A 22,511-nucleotide genomic window follows, 5' to 3' on the forward strand; every position below is an offset into this window, starting at 1 on the left:
AAAAGCAGGAGACTTTAGCAGAACACCGAAGCACAAATTCTACCCTCGGACCCACCTGAAATTCTTTCATGAAAGTAAGGGGGAGAGATGCACTCCCCGCCCTCAGGCATGATTTGGATTCTCTCTGCTAGATACAAGCTTGCACTTATCTGCTTAAGTTAAAGCATAGACTATCAGGGTTGGAAGGGACCTCAGGAGGTCATGTAGTCCAACCCCCTGCTCAAAGCAGGACCAATCCCCAATTTTTGCCCTAATCCCTAAATGGCCCCCTCAAGGATTGAACTCACAACCTCAGGTTTAGCAGGCCAATGCTCAAACCACTGAGCTATCCCTCCTCCCCCAGGGGAGGTTACACCTGTGCAACCTCTGTGTGGACATTCTTACTTGGTTTTGTGGCTTATTTTGATTTAGCTTGAACCAGTTCCTAATCGATTTAAACCAAAGTGAAGCCTGATTTAAACTGACATAAAAAGCCACACAGCCTTTCGCAGTAGTTTAACAAAATCATTTTAAAATCACATTTTAAGTTAAAATGGTGCCACTCTACATGTACCCAAGCCCTGAATCAGGTGTACCTGGAGCCAATGTGTTGAGTGTGGTATATTCCAGATCCTTACTGCCTGTAGAACAATGTAGTCTTGAGCCCAGTCTGATATGTAAGCAGGAGGGAGCTGTCCCAATACGTGACATTTTACACTTTTAACAAACTGAATTTGAGATCAAAATGCCAAATACACTGCTCAGGGGCACGCTGTGGATTTGTGACATTCACTGAAGGCCACGGGATCCATAAGCCAATGAAATAACTGCATTGCTCTGTGTTTGCAGCATATTCCGATTTTCAGATGTAATATTGATAATCATCCTGATTTTGATATTAAGACCTGCATTACACTCAGAAGTTGCCTTAGCAGAATTTTACTGTGTTGCCCAAGATACACATAAAGTAAATGATGATTGTAATAATATTAATAGTATAATTATTTATTATTTGTATTATCATTCCACCTAGGAGCCCCAGTTATGCGGGAGCACACCATTGGGCGAGGTGCTGTACAAACAGAACAAAAAGACAATCTCTGCCCCAAAGAACACACATTTAACATGCTACCAACATAAAGGACAAATAGAATTTCATCATTTCGCTTTTCAGAACATGTATTAGCAGGAGCCAATCAAAATGAAAATAGTTGATAAAAGAGATTGTGCTGTGTACCCCTCAGTGGCCTGCTACATTGTATTTGTGGGCTGTGTATACCTAGCTGACCAAATTCTGTTCTCGGATTACTATGTTCAATCCAGCTAAGGTCAATAAAGTTTTGATAAGCTGAAGTTCTGGAAGAAGGTTAAAAGATATTATAGTATAGTTAGAAAGAAGAGAAATGAAAAGAAAGAGGAAAATGTAGGAATTAAAGCAACAAATTAGAAAATATACTAGAGATTAGTATGATCATCATCCTAATTGTTCTTAGGACTAATAATAATAATAATTAATTATTATTATTTATTGAAAACCCTATAATTTTATTGGCATTGTACAAACATAAAAGGAAGGATTGTCCCTGACCAAAAGCTGTCACAATTTAAAAAACAAATCAAGGACCCACCTGTATGAAGTGTAGGGGATAGGGTACAACATACAGATAACATAATGAGACAGGTAATTGACCACATTTTGATTAAACATGGATAATTCAGTGGTTTTCTTAAAGCACTGTCAAATAATCCAATTACCCATCAGCCATGCTGATATTAGATAGCTAGTCATTTCTGGCTATTATTAGCTGGCTAATTTCTGGTCGGCATCAGAGCAGAAGTGAGTTTTCAGGAGGGATTTGAAATAAGAGAGGACTGTGGCTTTGGGGATCACCTCTGTGCTAGGGCATTTCATGGGTAGGGATGCTGTTGAAGAAAGCCCCAGAGATGTCAGTAGGATAAATGGGCACACAGCAATATATGCTTTATGACTTAAAGTGGCAAAGAAGGGATTACTCAGAAAAAAACTTGAAAAAAGAGAGAGATAGCACCTTCTTTGGGAGGAGTAAGCAGAGTCCTTGTAGCATGTCTACATTGCAGTGTAAGCCCAGGGTTAGTGGGAGGTGAGTCAGCTGACCTGTGTTAAGGACCCAGGACTTGAGCATCTACACTGATTCTTAACCCTGTGTTGAGAATTTTCTAACCTGGGATAGAACCCCGGGGCTGTAGAGTCCACATTGCAGCATGCAGACCTGAGTCAAACCAACAATATCCCCTATTTCCTAGAAGCCTTCCAAAATGTGTCTGCTGTACCCCTTTGGCCACAGTACACTGCGGGAAAACTTTACTGCCCACCCTGCTTGTTACAGGCAGTTTGAACAGCCCGCCAACACAGCGTGCCCTGCAATATGGAGGAGACAGACCCCGTTTCAAGAAGGTCTTTTGTTTCCGTTTTCACTCCTGTGTCAGGAAACGGGCAGAGCTTCCATGAGGCACTGGTGGACATTTCAGTGGCATTTTCTGACCCACCAAAGGCACCTGACAGAACTCCTGATGGAGCAGGAGGAGAAGGCAGAGGAGGAAGAGTATCCTGGCATGGCAGACTCACGCTGGCTAATGCTGCTCAGTACACTTAGTATAGTAGCCACCGATGCCTCCTATGTAGATTGGTGCTTCTAACACAGCACCACCAGCACACACGGGTGGGATCACATCACGCTGCAGACCTGGGATGACCAGCAGGGGGTTCAGAACTTTTGCATGAAGAAAGCCACAGTTCTGGAGCTTTCTGAGCAGCTTTCCCTGACCCACCAGCATAAAGTCACAGGCATGAGACCACCCCTGCCAGTCCAGAAGCAGGTTGCTATAGCCTTTTGGAAGCTGGCTACCAGAGACTGCTACAGGTCCATTGCCAATCAGTGTGGTGTTGGCAAGTTGACTGGGGGTAAAGTGGTGGTGGAGGTTTCTGAGGCAATCAGGTATATGGTTTACCCCAAGGTCGTGGGCATAAAAATATTTCTGAGGTAATTGCTGGCTTTGAGAGAATGGGCGTTTCCAAACTGTGCCAGGGCAATTGATGGGACTCAAGTGCCCATAGTTCACTCACCTCAAGGAGCACATAAGTGCATAAACCGTAAAGGGTACTGCTCCATTGTTATGCAGGCCCTCGTGGACTATACAGGCTGATTTATGAACATCAATGTGGGCTGCCCTGGGGAAGTTAATGGTGCCAGGACTTTTCATCAATCGGGAGTCTACATTCATGGACAGGCTGGGACATTGTTCCCATCAGATGACATTGTCATAAATGAAGTTACTGTCTGTAACCATGCCTCAGTGGGTCACAACTGAGGATGCCAAATTCAGGACGAACTGCTGAGAAATAGGGCAGATACACCCCAAGACTTGTGGCTCATCCCCCATAGGATATACCAAACCAGCAACAAAAGTAAACTTCTGTTCCACCACACTGGCTAATAAGAAGTTATAAAAGCAGTTTCCTTGGACATTCCAGTCCTCGTATTACCACCGAAAACATTGGATTTAAAAGTGAGTGGCTCTTTACAACCAGTTTCATCAAACAAAAGGTTCTTCTGATCCCAAAGGACTAGTCATATACCCAGTCAAAATATATCTTAAATCTTACCCAAAAATCAAGCTAATGCTAATCCTTTAGTATCTAAAATGTAAAGGTTTATTTATAAAAAGAAAGAAAGAAAGCTGAGAGTTAAAATTGGTTAAAGGAATCAAATACATATAATAATTGCAAAGTTCTTAGTTCAGGCTTGTAGCAGTGATGGAATAAACTGCTGGCTTAATAAGTCTCCGGTTTCTTCCAAGTCATTGGAAGATCCTCAGTCCATTGGTTAGAATGCTCCCATTAATATAAGTCCATATTCCAGAGGTTTGAGCAGGATAGAGGCAAAATGGAGGGGTTACCAGGGCCTTTTATATTTTCTGTCATGTGGATGGAAGCCCATTGTTCTTACGGTGGAAAATTACAGCAACAAGATGGAGTCTGGAGTCACATGGGCAAGTCACATGTCCATGCATTTCACCTAGTCAGAGCAGGAAATTCCATTAAGTGTAGATCAGCATCTCCCATGGTCCATTATAAGTTAAATGTTCTTTTGATGGGCCACTCAATTTCAATAGTCCCTCCAAGATGTGCTAGCTAGCTACCTTGTAGGCGTTACCCCAGGTGAAAACATTTGAAATCCAGGTATAGGGCAAATACTCATAACTTCAAATACAAAAATGATACATGCATACAGATAGCATAATCATAACCAGCAAATCATAACCTTTTCATAGACATCTTACATGCCACGTTTTGTCAGGTTGCAAATATATAACAATGGTTGTAACAATGATCTATATGGTCATTTTTAATAGGATAACGTCACACTGTCCCCACAGTTATTTTGAAGGACTCCACATACCTCCATTTGCCTTGGCTTAAGAACATGCCTGGATTTTAGAGGCACTGGCAAAAGACAGTTTAATTACTCTCTCATCAAGTGTAGAGTGATTGCTGAATGTGCTTTTGGCAGATTGAAATCCTGTTGGAGGTGTCTACAGACCCATTCATATTCCAGTGTCATCAATGCTGTTCTCATTACCATGGCTTGCTGTGCTCTTCACTATCTATGTGAAGCCAGAAATGAACCTTTTCCCTCTGAATGGCCCTATGACAGTGAGATGCCACTGAATCGCTACCCTCAGCCAGAAAGTGCACCTACCACGGCTGGACCTGAATGCACCAGGGCAACAGAAGTCAGGGATGCTTCAGGCTCCTTCATTTGGACTTGCCTGGCTCAATGTAAGAGGAAGAATAGCAAATCTATGAATGTGCTTGGGGGGATGGGGATAATTGATTGGAGTGGGGGTGTTTAGTGCTTGGAGAGGGGTGGGAGCTTTGATTGCCATGCAATGTAGTGATGAATGACATGACTTATGAAATGGGGGTAAGGGATGATTCACACTATGGGTTCATATAAGGAGGTTATTGATGTGTGAATTGCTGTACTTAACTGTCTAGAGGAATAGTGGTTGCTTAGTAATTCCTAATGGTTCTTGATCATGAGTTTGGCTTTATTATTCCAAATCATGATTGTATGATGAGATGTACTGATAGTAATACACTTTCTGGATGATATAAAAGACTTTATTTGTAATTATGTGTTAAAACAGTACAACAATCACCCATTGCAGGCAGGCCAGATGCCATTACTAACCCAAACATCAGTTACAAAAGAACATTTCCAATATCAAGAACAACAGTGCATGAACAAATGCAAACATGACAGAACCCCTTACCTCTGCACATCCCCTGGCCCACCATCTGCCTTTCCCTTCTTCCTTTGTTTTCTACACACTTGGTGGTGGGGGATGGGGGTGGAGGTAACCATCAGTTCATCATGGAAGCGATCCCTCTTGGAACAGTCCATGAAGGTATGCTGGGCCAGGCTAAGGTCGAGCTGTGGAGCTACAGTAGCCAGTACAGGCTGAGGGGCCTGCAGTGGGACAAGACCCAGAGGATTATTGTCTCAGGTAGCTCAGTGGAGAAGCTCAGAATTAATTCTTGGGAGTTTCAAGGACCCAAAATGTTACATTTAAAAACTGACCTGCAATATATTGCGAGAGGCATGCTTCAGTTCACAGAATCTCCCTGGACACAGCCTCATTAATCCCAGTTAAAATAGTGCAAAAACCATGGTGAGTTAAAAATGATAAGCTGTTTTTGTTTTACAGACATTGCATAACTACTTGGGCTGGGGGGGGGAGGGGCAATCAGTGGCCTTGCTACAAAAGGCTTTTTCTATCACTTCAGGCCTTTCACATTTTGTAGGACATTCTTGTGGTGCTCTACTGGCAGAGGGGATGTTATTCCAAGCCGCTGGTGGGAAACTTGCAGCGTATGCAGCCGTAGTATGCAAACAGAGTGACTGAAGAGCACATCTAGGAGCAGAGTGGGCTGGTCAGCTACAAAGATGGCCCTGGAAAATACGCCCTTCCCTGCAGTGTGACTACCTGTCTGGAGTTCCTGCTTCTGGAAAACTTTGCAGCTATCAGCCCCAGGATTGGGTCGGAATTCATGAGGGAATCAACAGGACGCTACATAAGCTTTCACATGGCTTAGTCTGTTATGGCTGCATGCACACACGCAGAACTCCACAGCCTTCCTCCTCCCCATCCCTGGCACATTTCTGGACAAAGATTCAAACTCCAGTCGTGCTTGGGACAAGTGATGGTGTCACCTAGGGACTGCCTGGACTGCCTCTCATTGAACTGGGCTAGATTTGGAAGTGCAACCCATTCCGCCCCCCTACCCCTGAGCTTACTGTTTCCAGGCTGCTCCGCAGACTATTGAGCGATTACAGAGCGGCGAGTGCAAAGGCACAGCAATGCAATGTAATTATTGTTAAACCAGAATGCCCCGAGCAAAAACCGGAGCCTTTCCAGTACAAATACTCTTTAAAGGTGTTCTTTACTGTTTGCATTTCCCTGTCACTCTTCTGAACTCCACATGGTGGGGAGGATGGGAAGGGAGTACGCCAGGGTGCTGAGATACAATCCACCATTAGTGGATACACACTGCTAGCCTGGGCTTCTCAGACCTTTTGCATTTGTTCTTAGAGCAGAAATCTCTCCCATTACCATGGAAATAAACATTAAATTGGAGCCAGAAACTTACCGGGCTCAGGGGCAACTTCTGTCCCTTCTGTGTGCACTGCAGGCTTGGCAGCAGGCTTGGCCCAGGGATGGGGAGTATCAAACAATTCCTCTGCATATGGACCCTACTGCTGATCCTGTTCAAAAGCATGCTCTGGGGCCAGTTTCAGTAACAGAGTGACTTCATGGTCCTCACTAGGGGCCTGCTGCTGGCTCACATCAACCCCTATGCTGGATTCTGGGGCCAGCAGAGCACCATCCCAGCTAACCAGGTCATCCTGCACCACAGCTGGCACCATGCTGCGGGCAGTGCTCAGCACCCAGTCAAGCTCCTCATGAAATGGGCACAATGTCAGCAAGTTGCCTGAGGTGCGGTTCTAGTCTCCTATTTTCTAGTACTCACTCTTGAGCCACTTAATCCACTCCCTGCACTGGTCACCAGTCTGGTAAATTTCCAAAGCTGCCAATTTCTTCACTATCTGCTGGTATGTGTAGTCATTCCTGATGCTTTTGCTGAAGTCCACAGTTTTGCTGGCCTTGCACCAGAGATTCACCAAAAACTGTCTGTGCTCCCATGACCATGAAGCAGCTCACTTTGCAAAAGGCTTGTTCTGGTCAGTCTCCATTGCAAACCCAGGAGGCTTGCTGATGGTGTGTTTGCAACTCGCTGGTCAGAAGACAATGGAAGGATTAACACTGACTCACCGAGCTGCTGCTGTACACCAAAGGGGTTGGCTTCCATGTTTAATTAAATCGATTGGAGATTGTTGCAATATAGCCAACAAAGGAAGTTGGCCCATGGGATTGTGGGATACTTTTGGTGGACTCCCAGAACTGAGTCAAGCAGGGCTGTATCTACACTACAAAGCAATAGGGCTCAAACCCTTGGTCATGGCTTGACATGGGCTTGGACCCTCCTCCCCTGCAGGGTCCTAGGTCCCTGGGTCTAAGCCCGAGTCTGAGAGATGTGTGTGTAGATGGAAAGGTGGATTGGGTTCAAGGCTGAATCTGAGCCTGGGCTTACATTGCAAAGAGCTCGGTGTAAGCTTGTTTCTCTCACCAACAAAAGTTGGTCCAATAAAAGATATTACCTCACCCATGATGTCTGTCTAATATCCTGGGACCAACATGGATATAACAACACTGAACACATTAAGAAAGAAAGAAAGAAAGAAAGAAAGAAAGAAAGAAAGAAAGAAAGAAAGAAAGAAAGAAAGAAAGAAAGAAAGAAAGAAAGATGTATTGTGAAGCAAAATTCTGGGGAAAAAATCATTCCATGTTGATTGAAACCATTTAATTTTAATTCAAAAGATTTTGTTCCTATTTTTACATTTTTAAAAACATATAATGTAAAATAAAAGAAATGTCAAATGAAAAGTAGTTTCAAAATGAAAACTTGAACATTTCCATTTTTGACTTAATTAAAATTAATTTCATGGTTCCCCTCCCCCCCGAAAAAAAATGAAATTTGGTCAAAATGACACATTTCCATAAAATGTTTTGCTTTTGGTGAATCTGCATTTTCTGCTGGAAAGATGTTCCATCAGAAAATTTCTGACCAACCCAATTATCTACGTACTGTACGATATAGTAGTGATGCACCAATGACAGTGATGTAGTCAATGCAAAGTTAATAATTCTAGTCCCCTACATATGCCAATACATTACAGAATCATAGAAACATAGGGCCAGAAGGGACCTTAAGAAGTCAGTGAATCCAGCCCCTGTGCTGAGGCACGACCAAATAAACCCAGTCCATCCCAGATATAAGGCTGGGCCATGGGAGGCCTATGGGCACTGGTCAGCTGCTAAATTGCAGTCAGGAGATGGGTGAACCGGGTCAGAATGCCAGGAACTCAGGGTAGGCAGCTGGTGGATTTTGACTGGTAGAGGCAGTGGTTTGGTTTGGTCAAGGAAATGATTCTCAGTGTAGGGCTTGTGAAAGGAAATGTGAAATGTGAAAATCTGGGTGTATTTTGAGACTGGAGAAACTATAGCTTAGAGGTAACTGGGTTGATCTGCTGTCATATTGGGAAGGCCCCAGGAACTGGTGGTCCAATTTCCAGGAGGGTTGACTGGTCTGGAGATGTTGGGCAGCAAGCCATACCTTCTGGCTTACTGTGAACACTGGAGCTTCTTGTATTTGATGGACCACATGCCTCTTGTAAGCCTTCTTTGCCTCTTCTAGGTAGTTCTTGAGTTTCTCCTGAATAAGATGGATCTGTTGGGCCCAGTCAGTGGTGCCCAGGTTCAGGAAGGCTGCTGGTAACGCTGAGTGAAAACAGAGGTGGAACCCATAATTAGTGAATAAAGGGCCAGTAGAGGCATGATCAGCATTGTTATATGAAAATTCTGCATATGACAGGAGTGTGGACCAGTGGTTTTGAGTACTGCTCCAGTTCCTGGTTCATCAGGTCAGTTTGTCCATCTGTTTAAGGGTAGTATGCAGTGGAGGTGGATATAAGGACGTCTAGTAGCCTAAATACTTCATGCCAGAAGCAAGAGGTGAAATGTGGGCCTTCATTGCAAACTATGAGGTCAGGGAATCCATGAAGCTGACCAACTTTGTACATCAGGAGTTGGGCAGTAATCTTGGCAGAGGACAGGTGGTTGCAGGGGATGAAGTAGGCCATTTTGGTCAGGCAGTCCATGACTGTGAAGACTATGGTGTGTCCATCAGACACTGGGAGTTCCACAATGAAATCTAGGCTGAGGGCAAACTAAGGCCAATGTGGAGTCTCCAGGGATACTAAGGTGCTGAGGGGTCTGTCCTGTACATCTTGGTACATGAACAGCACTTGCAGGAGTCCACATATACTTGGACTTCGGCCATCTATTTGTGGGGTATGCTCAGGGGCAGAGCAGGAAGAGTAGCCTGCATTGGTATAGAGCCCCCCAGAATTTCTGATCATCCCCATCAAACCATTCGGGCAGTGGCACCGTGGGAGTGGGTTCCAGTAATGTGTGGTCTGTTTGGGCACGTAGTGTCACTGTTTCTCCCTGTGAGTGTGCTAGCTGCTTGCACAGGGTCTGTGCTTCGGCAGCAAACTGCCTCACCTTGGCCTGCGCCTGGGCTAACTGCTTGTGCAGGGTCTGTACTTCGATTGCACCCAGTGTAGCTTGGGTCTGTAGTGTGAGGCTCTCTGCCTGTAGATGGGTGACTTGGTCCTGCAGGTCCCGGGCCCTCAGAGATCTGCTGTTCGGAGGGTGGAACAGCCCACCCCTTCCATCATCTGTGGAGGGGTTGGATAAGCTGTGGTGGGTAGCGAAGGCAGTCTGAGAAAACTGTCAGGGCTGAGCCGTGGGTGGCCTGCGTGCACCTGTCAGTTGCTAAGTTGCAGTCAGGAGATGAGTAGCAGGGTTGGCAGTGAGCAGGGACAGAATGCCAGGAAGTCAGGGGCAGGCACCATGTTGCAGGCACCAGACAGACAGGAGAATCGGGGTCGAGCCAGGTCAGGATGCTAGGAAGTCTGTATCAAGGACCAGGTTACAGACAGCAAGCAAATAGAAGAGTTGGGGACAAACCAGGTTGGGAAGCCAGAATCAAAGGTCTAGAGCAAGTAAGGTTCAGAGCAGAGGAAGGCAGGCAATCTGCATGTTGTACGGACAGCTCCTCATGCTGGCTTCCTGGTTTAAACACTAGCATCAGCCAACCAGTGGGCTGTGAGGGGTCACTACTCAAGACCTGCAGGGTGGTATTTCCCACAGGGCCTAGCTTCACAGAGTCCTCCAGCAGCAACCCAGCCAAAGCTTCCAGTGGTGATGTGGAAGCATCAGTGGTCTAGAATCCTCCAGGTTCCTACAACTCACAGGTGTTTGTCCAACTTGTTCTTATAAATCTCCATGGACTGGGATTCCATAATCTCCCTTAGAAGCATATTCCAGAGTTTAACTACCCTGACAGCTAGAAAGTTTTTTCCTAATATCTTACCTAAAGCTCCCTTGCTACAGATTAAGCTCATTACTTCTTGTCCTACCTTCGGTGGACATGGAGAACAATTGATCACAGGCCTCTTTAAAACAGCGCTTACTCCATTTGAAGACTTTTATCAGGTACCCCCTAAGATTTTTCCTCTCAAGACTAAATATGACCAGATTGCTTAACCTTTCCTCTTAGGCCAGATTTTATCATTTTTGTTATTCTCTTCTGGACTCTCTGTAATTTGCCCATATCTTTCTTAAAGTGCAGTGGCCAAATTTGGACAATCACACTATGGATTTGATTGTGTGCTGGGTTGGCGGGTGTGTATGTGTATAAGAACAGGAATGAAAGCCCAGACTCTTTATGCCCCTGTATAGGAGCTGGGCCTGCAGGCTGCCTCCAAGAAACAGCCAGGAGAGTGAAAGAGACGGAAAGCCCAAAAGGAGAAGGACTGACCGATTTAATTGGAGGTGAGTGTCCAGGAACTAACCTCATTGAGAGCAAAGTAAGGATGGTCATTCAGGAGAAGCTGAGACCCCTCCAGAGACCACACTAAAAAAACAGTGATGATGTGGTACCAGCACTGGGGTTTCAGGAAAGGGAAGCCAAACAAATCCCCTCCTTTTTTCTATATATACAAGAGAATGACGGAGGTGAATCAGCTCCTGCAATGGCTGGCTGACTCACAAGCACAACAGTTGTTTGAACAGGAAGCAGCCCATCAGCAACAGTTGCTGCAACGGGTGGCAGAATGAGTACCGGCCATTGTAATAGAAAGAGAGACCCTGAGACATGAGGCCTTGTATAAGATGCCTGGTATGAGGCTTGAGGCCTGAACTAAAGTAGTGGTCAAACCCTGCTAATATAAAGCAAAGTTAGCAGAAGTCAGTGTGCATGCAGGCTCACAGAAACTGGCAAGAACAGGGCTGGTATTGCAAGAACACACATTCCTAAGAAGTGCTAGGCACAGGACACTCAGGCAAGCACAAGGGTGGTACCAGAACACCCTGATAGCCATATGGTACGAACACCATTCCTGAAGATGATACAAGGACACACTGACCCCCTCTTAAAGATAAGGTTAGGATGATAGTGTGATGGATAAAGATTTTTTGATTGAACCAATATGTGCAAGGTAAAGGGTGATAACTAGCCATTTTAGAGGGGCAGTAACGAGCCACGTGAGAGGGGCAATACATAACTTGTTTGTATCGGGGTATAAAACAGAGTTTCAGAGGGAGTGTCTTCGGCTGGCCTAGGGGACAGTGGAAAGCCCTGTCACTGAGTGAGCTGGTCCATTATGACAGGTATATATGTGTTGGTAGTCCCGTAGAGTCTACAGGATACTAGGACCATGCTTTGTTAACAATAAACCTGGCCAGATGCCTTCGCTACTAAAATGGGTCTGGGATTTTATTGGGCAGTTCGATTGATGTCTGCTGTGTCCGCTATCTGCGCTCAACTGGGAAGCACACTGACAGAACACACACACACAGCCAACGTCTGACAACAGCCGCTATCGCTCAGAGTTCAGCCCCTATGGGGAATGCATCCCCCATAACTCAGGGGACCACTCCGACCCTGATGGTCCCTAAGATGACAACAGACAATGACCTGGAATCTTTCCTGATAACCTTTGAGAGGGGAGCCACAGCTTCCCACTGGCCTCCAGCCCAGTGATCAATCCCGCTCATCCCACTCCTCATCATCAGCATACCAAGGGCTTGATAATGCAGAGGCCCTGGACTACGAGCGAGTGAAGGCAGACATATTGGACAGGACAGGCCTAGATGGAGAGACCTACTGTCAGCAGTTTTGCCACAAGCTCTTCCCCACTCCCAAGGCACAACCACAGGCAATTGCCCAAAGACTTAAGGACTTCTGCTGATGCTGGTTAAAGCCAGAGCCCCGGACAGGACTCCAGACAGCTGAACTCACAGTTATGGAACAGTTCATACAGATTCTTCTGCATGCTGGCTGAGACTGGGTTTTTAGACACTGACCAGTAACTCCAGCTGAAGCCACCTGCCTCATGGAGGACAATAAGGCCACTCAAGGTGTTTGGGGACCTCTATGGAGGAAATAATTGCTCCAGGTACACTGGAGAAGAAAATGGGCCAGGGATCCAAGAATGGTAACCCTCTTGCATAAATCCCAAGAAAACAGACCGGTGACTGGCTGATGGACAGGATAGAGGTCAAATGAACATCTCAAGATCTGTGGGTAAGATTTCCCTGTGACAGTAGGCCCACACCCTTAAGTGCCCTACCAGCTCTTTGCCCCATGCCTACACAGGAACAAGGGCCCAGAAAAACTCAGAAAGAGGGTAACCCAGCTACTAAAAGGGACAGACGTGATAGCCTGTTACTCCTATGGACAAAAGGGGCACAGATTTTGTGACTGCCCCTACCTGGAGTGTAACTTCATACAGGTCTGGACTGGTAAGAATAGGGCCTGGGGTGTGCGGGGGGGAAGCCCAGGGAAACTAACAATCCCAATGGAAATGGAGGGTCAAAAGACACTGCTGGGTCAAAAGACACTGGCCCTCATGGGCTCAAGATGTGATCTGACATTTGTCCAGGAATGAATAGCCAAACTGGTAGGGAAACTCAAGAAAGGGGATATCCCTATTAAATGTATCAATGGAGATATTTTATGGTATCCCAGCATGATCATTGATGGAAACCAAGATCAGATGAAAGTATGCATGTCTCTGGACCTCCCCTATCCTGCAATATTAGGCTGAGATTGGCTGTATTTCCCCCCAAGCTCTTGCAGACATTTTCTTTAACATAGGAGCCCAAGGAAGATACCCTAGAAGATATGTTAGGGGTCTTGTTCCCTTTTAAGTACCCCAACCTTCTTACTTCCTGGCCCAAGAAAAGAAAATCCCAGAAAGAAAAATGGATAGAAAAGAAAGAGTGGAGGGAGGTGAGCAAGGCGATCCCCTCCATAGGCATAATAGAGATCACAGATGCTGAGGCTGACGCCGGTGGGACGGAAGACCCTGGAGAAGAGCTGTCCAAGGGTCCAAATACAACATTCCCTCCACAAATGAACCTGGAGAAGCAAACTAGCCTCTCAGAGTTCCATGTGGAGCAAAGTAATGATGAGACCTTGAGTTGAGCCTTTGAATAAGCAGCTACAATGGACAACAAAGAGATGGATCCCCTAAAGGCATGGCAGTACCCTCACTTTGCCGATAAAACAGACTTGTTATGTACACCAAAACAAAAAGAAACAAGAGATGCAGACACAACTGTAAGTATCTGTGGTATATCACTGTGAGTTACTGCATCTGGCACACACAACCCCATGTGCAGGGCATCTTGGGAAGGACAAGATGCAGTCCAGAATCCTGGCTTGATACTTTTGGCCAGGGGTCTTAAGGAAGTCAAAAATTTATTCTCCTCATGTCCCAAATGCCCAGTAATAGTCCTAAGGGAATCCTGCGGCTTCATTAATACCCCTCCTCTTGGTGAAGACTCCCTTTGAAAGAATAGGAATTGATCCTATAGGCCCCTAAGAGAGGAGTGCCTCTGGGCATCAGCGTATGCTTGTTATCATGGACTATGCCACCAGACACACCAAAGCCATACGACTGACTGCTAAGACTATCACTAATGAACTGCTGAAGGTCTTTGCACAGGTAAGGTTTCCCAAAGAGGTCATGACAGACCAGGCAACAAATTTCACATCTTGGCTGATGAAAGAAGTATGGGAACCATTAAAAATCAAAGTATTATGCACATCTGTATACCACCCACAGATGGGTGCCTGGTCGAAAGATTCTACCAGACACTCAAGAGGATGCTCAAGAAATTCATTGTCCAGGATCCCCATGTCATAAATATAAAGGGAAGGGTAAACACCTTTAAAATCCCTCCTGGCCAGAGGAAAAACCCTTTCATCTGTAAAGGGTTAAGAAGCTAGGATAACCTCACTGGCATCTGACCAAAATGACCAATGAGGAGACAAGATATGGGAAACCTAGAAAAGCCAAGCACCAAGAGCTGAAAACCTTGTGCAGTATGTTTTAAAGTTATGTGAGAGACTAGAGGTTATGGGGGCTAGAGAAAATCTCAAGGATGCACAGGAACAACGATGACAGTATAATAAAGGGGCACGGATGCATCTGGACAAAGTAGCCACTATTCTCTGATCAGTGAGAGAAGCCAGGTTAACAGCAAACCCCACTAAATGTGTAATAGGGAAGGAAGAAGCCTGATACCTGGAACACAGCGTTAATAGAGGACAAGTCCACCCCTTGGTGGATAAAGTTCATGCCTTACAGACATACAAGACTGCCACAGCCAGAAAGTAAGTGCGTGCCTTCCTAGGCTTAACCTACTACTATTGCTGGTTCATACCCAATTTTGCCACCATAGCAGTCCTGCTAACTGACCTAACTAGGGACACCACACCCAGATGGGTGCTGTGGACACCCACCTTTCAAAAACTCAAGGCCATACTCTGTAGACTCCCAGTGCTGTATAGTGCTTCAAAAAGGCATTTGTACTTCAAATGGATGCACTGGAGGTAGGGCTAGGGGTGGTTCTTTATCAAGAGGTAGATGGAGAACAATACCTGCTAGTATATATCAGCCAGAAACTCTTCCCCGGCGAGAAAGTATACTCCGTGACAATAAAAGAGAGCTTGGCTGCCCAATGGGCAACAGAGAGCCTATGGTACTATCTCCTAGGAAACGAGTTGACACTAGTTATTGATCATGCTCCCTTGTGCTGGCTAAATGTGATGAAAGACAAACCAGAGGATCATGAGATGGTACCTGTTGCTATAACCATATGCCTTTCGGAAACAGCACCAGGCAGAAAGTTTGCATCCCAATGCTGATTTTCTGTCCAGGGAAGTAACCTACACCAGCCAAGGCTGGGCTTCGGCCTTGCAGGGGAGGATATATAATGGGGTCTCCTGTTTACAAGCAGCTCGATTACACCCCCACACAGCTGCCAGAGCTGCCAGTTGTGGAGACAGGCACCCACAGCTGCAACCAACAGAGGAAACAAGGCTCACTATAAAGGAGAGGGTACAGAGAAGGAAAGGGAGGCAGAAAGGTTTGGGATAGAAAAAGGGTGACAGCCCTACAGAAGACTGCCTCCAAGAAACAGCCAGGAGAGTGAAGGAGACTGCCAGCCCCAAAAGTGAAGGGCTGAATTTTTAAATTGGAGGTGAGTGTCCAGGAACTGACCTGATTGCGAGCAAACTAAGGATGGTCAGTCAGGAGAAGCTGAGATCCCTCGAGAGACCACACTAAGAGACAGTGACACACCCTTTGAATGGACAGAGGAGTTCCTGGTTCAGCGTTCTCTCAGGGGAGCACCAAGGAGGAATTCTGGCTGTCAGCCGGAATGTCTCTTCCATCTGCCACTGCAGTCTCACCACTCTGCACTTCCTGCAGCAAGAGCTGTGGTTTACCAGCCAGAATTTATAGCTGGATTATTGTATTACTCCATAATTTGTTGACTAAATTATGTCACCTTCCAAACTGACTTTTGCCTCAAACCCTTGAATACCTTACAACGTCTACAGAAGCCCTCAGTGTATTTGACTATCATTATGCCACACAAGCATGTAGAGATAATCCCTCCTTAGCTGTGCATTTTCCAAATTTCACAAACAACATTTTAGTGCATGCTCAGTGTATAATTTTCAAAGGCTTGTAAACTGGTCAAATTAAAATCATTTTGCTCTGGGAAGAGCAAAGTTGCGTCTGCCCAAGTGAGGACCATTCCAAGCCACTGTTCAGCTTTCCATCCCTCACCATTTTGACTGTAGGACTGTTCATTAACAGGTCACCACTTTTGTTTTAAATGTGTAGAATAAATGGCTGAGATTTTCAAAAACCACTTACATGCTTTAGATGTCATTTCCCATTCATTTCAATTGGAACTGAGCATTTGAACCCCTCTCCCCCGAGATGGCTTCAAAACTCCTAGCCAATGTTTTTTTCACTCTCTTTATACTCAAAAGTAGTTGAAATATTTCAGCTACTCTAGACATTCAAAATATGAACCTTTGGAAGCTGTTCAAGCTTGAAAAATTCGAATCCAAATGATGAAAGTTTCAGAAAATAATGAGTGATTGAAAAGAGGGGATTAGAATGTAAACTATTATGTTGCCATTCCCACTATAGTGAAATTAGTCAAAGTATTCAAAAATGAGAAAAAAATGCAAAATGATGTGGAGATAATGTCAAAGTTTGGAGATATTAATAAAAATACCTGATCTTTGAAGGTTGTATTGTTGGGTGAGCTGCTGAAATCTGAAGTCATTTTTTTTCTGTTTCCATCTAGCTATGGTCTCTTCAGAGAAGCCATGGGCCAGGTGTGGGATCTTGGAAGTGTTTACTAAAGGGGATATTGAAGTTTTTGTACCCAATGTCTTTTAAACTCTTTCTAAGTAGTAAAAGCAGTTTTGATCCTTAAATTACATAGAATCTGCATTTGAATGTTTGGAATCTATAGAGACTATTATTTCAGTGCTCTAACCAGAAAGAGTGATTTGTCCATGTGCCCAGGCTAAGAGGAATCTGAGTTAGTATAAGGAACTGGGGCATAGGCGGTCTTGCCTAGTGGTCACGGCTGGGCTGAGATCTGCCCACAAGGGATGGGAGTAACCAGGCCAGAGTCAGGGGAATCACAAGGCCAGGTTCTGTAAACAACGGTCAGAGTCAGGCCGGGGTTGGAGATCAAAGGCAGGACCAGGTTAAAATCAAGAGGCAAGAATCAGGGTCAAAGTTAGGCTGGAGTCAGAGACCAGAGATCAGGAGACAAGGCAAACTCTGGCATTGTAGCAGGCCAAGGTCAGTGTGGTTGCCCAGACAACTTCCTGGGGAAACCCCTGGGGTTAAGTAGGGGCACTTGGCCAGTCAGAGGGCTGCAGGGTCCTGTCACTTTGGGTCTTGTGGACAGTACTTCCTGTACCACCTACTCTCCACTGTAGTCCCTGGCTGTGCTACTGTCGGACTATCGGCCATCCCAGTCTCTATAGACCCAGCTTCTGGTCCCCAGCGGTCCTTACAGTTAGTCTCTGAGGAATTTAAGGTGGGTTGTTAGATAATTTGGTAACAATTGGGAGAGCTGTCTTCCAACTAAGTTTCTCAAAGACCAAAATGTTTCTCTTGGGCATAAGTAGATTCCCAGTACCCTATTTCATCTTTTTTGCCTCTGATTCCAACCACCCAACTGTTTATAACTTTGGAATCATGCTTGAATCTGAAATGTCTTTGTTCTCCCATTACATCTTGTATGACTCTTAGTCCGCTTAGTGCTTCTCCCGAACACCGCCCATATACACCACTGCTTTGCTTTTGCCTCTGCTGAGCTCTTCACCCATGTCACCTACTCCTCTTGCCCTGATTAGTGAAATATTCTCCTCAGTGACTTCCTCAAATCCTAGCTCTCTAGTTGCCAACATATTATTGGCCACTTTCTCACACAATGAACTTGTGGGGTCCCCCCCTCAAATTCTTCCCTGGCATCCCATTCATTTCCAGATCCATTTCTAAACGGACGTTCTTGGGCCATGCATGCTCAGCTCCTTGTGAAATCAATGGGTCAGGTCTTTGGCTTGTTTAAATCAGCAGAGCTGCCCGGAGTCCAGTGGAGCTACCCTCACTTGACCCAGCTGATGATCTGGCCCAATGAGAATTGTGTACGAGCAACTGACAGTGTAATTGGGCTGCTTGTTTATAAAGCCCTCTATGGATGATCCCACATCCCTGCCCCATCTCCGTTCTCACTTGTTCTTCTTACCCAGTACGTTCCTTCTGTCTCCAGCATCACTGTCCCACCCTGTGGATGTGACACCCTTTTCCTCTGTGGCTCCTGCCATCTAAAGCAGCCTTCTGATGCCTTATTGACTCACCATCTCTTTTCGTATCTCATTTGAAAGTATATATTTTCTCTCCTGCTTATGACTCTTAATTTCCCTCTCCCTTTTTAAACGAATGAGTAAGGCTGTATTTCAATGGGATTATTCATGTGCTTAAAGTTAAGCACATGCTTAAGTGCTTTGCCAGAATGGAGCCTACGTGCTTCTTTTGATTTTTCACCATACACCGTCTTTATGCTCCTCTCCCTACCCAAAACATATATTGTATTAACCACTCCCTGGAGTTTTTTTTTTAAATTCTGTAAAACATTTTGGGTTACAATTAGTGTGACACAGGCTTCACAAAATAAAGCTTTTTTTGCTACCATATGTGTAATGAAACCTTTTGTTTTGCTTGCAGAATTCAAATACAGTAGACTTGAAAACACATTCTGGATATTGCTATGCAAATGAGCATGCCAACAGTGTTTAGACAGTACCTTGAAGCAGTAAACAAGTTGATTGTCATGGTAACTCTAGCCAGATCGGCTTCATCCATTTTCAATCCATTTTCATCTGGATTTTTAAGTTTCAATGAGCAACTCAGTAGTCCAGTAGGATCCAAGACTCATTTCCACATCTATCCTCTGGAGAGCCAAACATATAAAACAAACTGAGCTAATGCATTGGACAGCCATATAAAATGAAACAATTGGATACTGTGCAACAATACATTAGATGATGAAGTATAGTGACATGAAAATAGACATGAAATGCAGTGATCAGCTATAAACTGTCAACATTATTTTGATTTTACTTTTTAAATGAATTATTTTAATTGCTCATAATATAGTTTTTTCACGGCTTGCAGAGACAGTTTCTTCCTGGAGCAGAGAGAACTCTTCATTCTCAGGCAAACCTGGGAGGACCTGATCCTGCAAATCTTTCCTTATCTGAGTAATCCTTTCTCACAGGAGCTGTCCATTGAAGGCAATGGGACTACTCCTGTGAAAAATATCTATTCGTGTGAGTCAGGGTTTGAAGAATCAGGCCTTCAGCTTGAAAGCAAGTAACTGTTTGTATTAATTGTATTAATGATTTGTTTTAAAGTACAGTTGTAATCATTTCATTTACAGTGTGAACTATACATTTCCCCATATATAAACAGTCATTTTGCTGATTTTAAGCATTCACCCCAGCTGGTAATTGTTTATAGGCAGTGTCTTTTTAAAAAAAATTTGTATCTTTAATGAGTTTTATTTTACGATGCTGGTTAGATATTGACATGTATTTGTCAATCTATACGTAGCTCACCAACTCCTGCCATCCTGAACGTGGTGCGCTCATCCCTATCTTCCCCCTGCACAATCTCTTATAAACATGATTGACAGCTTGGCAGCATAGCTCTCTTCTATGAACTATTATTACCAATAGTATCCAGGGCCCTGATTTTTATCGATATTTAGGTATGGCTGTGCTCAGCATAGAATCATAGAATATCAGGGTTGGAAGGGACCTCAGGAGGTCATCTAGTCCAACCCCCTTCTCAAAGCAAGACCAACCCCAAGTAAATCATCCCAGCCAGGGCTTTGTCAAGCCTGACCTTAAAAACTTCTAAGGAAGGAGATTCCACCACCTCCCTAGGTAACACATTCCAGTGCTTCACCACACTCCTAGTGAAAAAGTTTTTCCTAATATCCAACCTAAACCTCCCCCACTGCAACTTGAGACCATTACTCCTCGTTCTGTCATCAGCTACCACTGAGAACAGTCTAGATCCATCCTCTTTGGAACCCCCTTTCAGGTAGTTGAAAGCAGCTATCAAATCCCCCCTCATTCTTCTCTTCCGCAGACTAAACAATCCCAGTTCCCTCAGCCTCTCCTCAGAAGTCATGTGTTCCAGTCCCCTAATCATTTTAGTTGCCCTCCGCTGGACGTTTTCCAATTTTTTCACATCCTTCTTGTAGTGTGGGGCCCAGAACTGGACACAGTACTCCAGATGAGGCCTCACCATTGTCGAATAGAGGGGAACGATCACGTCCCTCGATCTGCTGGCAATGTCCCTACTTATACATTTCCAAATGACATTGGCCTTCTTGGCAACAAGGGCACACTGTTGACTCATATCCAGATTCTCGTCCACTGTAACCCCTAGGTCCTTTTCTGCAGAACTGCTGCCTAGCCATTCGGTCCCTAGTCTGTAGCAATGCATGGGATTCTTCCGTCCTAATTGCAGGACTCTGCACTTGTCCTTGTTGAACCTCACCAGATTTCTTTTGGCCCAATCCTCCAATTTGTCTAGGTCCCTCTGTATCCTACCCCTACCCTTCAGCATATCTACCTCTCCTCCCAGTTTAGTGTCATCTGCAAACTTGCTGAGGGTGCAATCCACACCATCCTCCAAATCATTAATGAAGATATTGAACAAAACCGGCCCCAGAACCGACCCTTGGGGCACTCCGCTTGATACCAGCTGCCAACTAGACATGAAGCTATTGACCACTACACGTTGAGCCCGACAATCTAGCCAGCTTTCTATCCACCTTATAGTCCATTCATCCAGCCCATACTACTTTAACTTGCTGGCAAGAATACTGTGGGAGACCGTGTCAAAAACTTTGCTAAAGTCAAGGAATAACACATCCACTGCTTTCCCCTCATCCACAGAGCCAGTTATCTCATCACAGAAGGCAGTTAAATTAGTCAGGCATGACTTGCCCTTGGTGAATCCATGCTGACTGTTCCTGATCACTTTCCTCTCCTCTAAGTACTTCAGAACTGATTCCTTGAGGACCTGCTCCATGATTTTTCTAGGGACTGAGGTGAGGCTGACTGGCCTGTAGTTCCCCGGATCCTCCTTCTTCCCTTTTTTAAAGATGGGCACTACATTAGCCTTTTCCCAGTCGTCCAGGACCTCCCCCGATCGCCATGAGTTTTCAAACATAATGGCCAATGGCTCTGCAATCACATCCGCCAATTCCTTTAGCACTCTCGGATGCACCTCATCCGGCCCCATGGATTTGTGCTCGTCCAGCTTTTCTAAATAGCTTTTCTAAATAGTCCCAAACCACTTCTTTCTCCCCAGAGAATGCCTAACTGACTTGGGAGACTAAATCTCATTTTAAAAGTGATTTAGACACATAGGAGCCCAAATTCCATGGACAGTTGATGGCATTTAGGTTCCTAAGTGCCTAAATCACTTTTAAAATGAGATTTGGTCTCCCTAATCAGTTAGGCATTGCAATGCTGAGCACAGCAACAGCTAAATATTGATAAAAATCTGGGCCCCAAGTCTGCCAGATGGCTGCACCATGCAAACGGAGACTGAACGTGCACCAGAATAGGACAGGCCTAGCCTGTGGGGCTTTACAAGCTTGTCTTGCCATGCCAAACATAGGGAATTCTCCTCTTTTGAAGATATATGTGCCAAATGCCAAGTTTCAGCAGATCTCTGAACATTAAGAGGACAGAGGAATTTATAACCAATTACAGTGGACTGTGTTTGCAGACCCTCCAATGGGTGGGATTTCTATATCTGCCAGCTATGGTCAGTGTATCTCGCAAGCATTGACTTGTACCTGGAGCTGTAGTTTAGGAGTTTTGTGTCTATCGTGTTTCTTATTCTGGCAGCCCAAATCTGAAATGTCTTCCTCATCATTTATTTAACAGGCTTAACAGAGATCAGTACAGCTATTATGGTCACCATTATAGACAATGCAGTAGATAGGGTGCATTGCAACATTTCCCAGTCATGTGTCTCAGTGGGGGGAAAAGCACTTATTCAGCCATGCTCTCATATTACTTTTAACCCTTTTGAAAGGCTCTGCTACAATTCCCATCATACTCAACTAATAGAAATGCTTGCTATTCATTCATTGCTTTTAAAGGAATGCGATGATGCCATCCCATAGTCTTGTAATGTTGGGTCTAACCGTTCCTACAGCATCCAACTCCTAGTTGTGGTGCCAAGGCCTCATCTGGACCCTGACCAGTACATAGCTGGAAACCAGTCCGGCTCACCCGTGTGGTGGTATTGCTAAGATAGTGTTAAGTTTATAAGAATGTGTTCAGTGTTCAGACTTTATAAAATGCTTGTAGGAAGCTG

Source organism: Lepidochelys kempii, chromosome 1, assembly GCF_965140265.1.
Source record: "Lepidochelys kempii isolate rLepKem1 chromosome 1, rLepKem1.hap2, whole genome shotgun sequence".
In the NCBI taxonomy this organism is placed as follows: Eukaryota; Metazoa; Chordata; order Testudines; family Cheloniidae; genus Lepidochelys; species Lepidochelys kempii.